Genomic DNA, 1,929 nt, shown 5'->3' with positions numbered 1-1,929 from the left:
CGTTCCCCCAGCCAGGCAAGCCCCACGCCGGGACAGCCGAGAGGGCACCAGAGGCTTAGAAAATGAGAAAACAGAAGGATTGGGAATTGCTTAATTAGAAACAGCTTTCTCCTTTAATGTTCTGCAATTACTTTGAGGTCAGGAGAATTATTAGTATTAATAATCACTGAATTTCCAGAGAACTAAAGTTAATAGTACCATAATTGGGGCATACCGTACAGCAGTAATTCTAAGTGCCAGCAGGCAGCTAATTAAGTCTTCCAGCTCTTCTCTCTAGGCAGATCTTATTTCTTCTAAGTCTGCATCATGGATAACTCGGCTGCAGAGGGTTAAAAGTTGGGGTAAGCGCACTGGCAGCCACGGATCGGTGAGGCTGAGGCTTTCGAGGACTCTGCCCCCCATTTCCAACCGTGCCGATCACATCTCAGGCCAGTTGCCTTCAGGTGGCTTCGGCGTGCGTCCCAAGGTGGGTAAGGAAAGGTGCTTTTTCTACGTGAGGTCCTCCAGCTGGAGGCAGGCCAAGGTGCTGATGTTTTGGTCCTGAACAGGCTGGGAGAAAGCCTTTCATGTCCAGGTTTGTTGCTTGATGAGGTTGTTACCCCTCTACCTGCAGGGAGTGAAAGGGGATTTAGATAGTAAAGTATTGCCACGCTTTAGCAAGGAAGGTAAAAGGCACCTTTCAGTGATAAGGAGTGAAGCACGGGGGGTTGCAGGATGCTGAAATAAGGGATTTCCCAGTCCTTCATTTGAAGAGGGAGTTCCTTCTGGATTTGATAACCCTCAGCAAGTCTCTTAGCAGTAGAGGAGAGCCTCAGCTTCAGCCTCTTGGGAACACACCATACCCTCACCCACCGCAGATGCTGCAGCCCAGCCCACCACGGCGCTGGGATGGATGATCTCTTGGGGTGCTTCAGAGCCAAGAACCAAAAGAAAAGACAAAGAAGAATAGAAGAAAACAGGTATATTCACTAGTCCTGCTCTCTGACTCTGGCGACACGGCGAGCTCAGGGTTAAGATGAAGGGGGAGCACTCATAGAGCCAGGGGCGTGTGGGACAGACATGAAAGGCTGGTGGCAGCAGGAGCTCAGGAAGACACAAAACTGTTTCCACATCCTCCAGAGCAGCTTGTCTAACTCTAGTCTACTCAGTCGCACCTGAGACACCCTACAGCCTGCTTTGCAGACCCCTAAACACTTCAGCCCCTTGCACTGTTCCTGTTCCCAAGCACCCACTGCTCCTGCTGTGTCCCCAAGCCCCAGGCTGGCTCCGGGGGCAGTTACAAACCCGCGGTGCCGCCCTCTCACCGGCTGCAGGGAATCAGCCCTTCCCGGCAGGTCCATCCCCTCGCTGCCCTTGCAGGTGGGATCCTGTCCCCATTGAGCCCCAAGCCCTTGCTGCCCCAGCAGCTTTTGCCCTGCCCTGGGCTCTCCCCGGGTACCACAGGGTCTTTGTTGGCTGTGGCAAACAGCATCTGCCCTCACTCCGTGGTAGAAACTTCTATGTGTTGATGCCAGAGTGTTTCCAGAAATTTGAGAACACATGAAAATGTTTGCATCCTAACTCTAGAAGGAAATAATAATTGCAACATAATTGCATTAGTGCCAACTGCGAATTAGCCGGGAGTGGAAAATGAGGAGGTTAAAGCTGACTAAGTAAACAATACAAATTAAAGATGCAACAACCGGCATAGCCATGTGTTACAAATAAAACTCAGGTTTAACCTGGAGAGTCAGAACAGTTTTAGGTCACTTGTGCAGACGCAGGGGGTAGCGCCTGCTCTCCCACATGTACAGCCCCAAATGAATGCTGCTGAGTGACAGCCTACGGTTACAAACCTGAAATCCAAATTTAACCCATCCCACAGCCTATTAAGATAACGAAACCTAAATTTCTGTTTTAGTTCAAATGCCCGGTGCAGTGAGGATAAGC

This window comes from Pygoscelis adeliae, unplaced genomic scaffold, assembly GCF_000699105.1.
Source record: "Pygoscelis adeliae isolate BGI_AS28 unplaced genomic scaffold, ASM69910v1 Scaffold14, whole genome shotgun sequence".
NCBI classification, from domain to species: domain Eukaryota; kingdom Metazoa; phylum Chordata; class Aves; order Sphenisciformes; family Spheniscidae; genus Pygoscelis; species Pygoscelis adeliae.
This window is presented reverse-complemented; position numbering follows the sequence as displayed.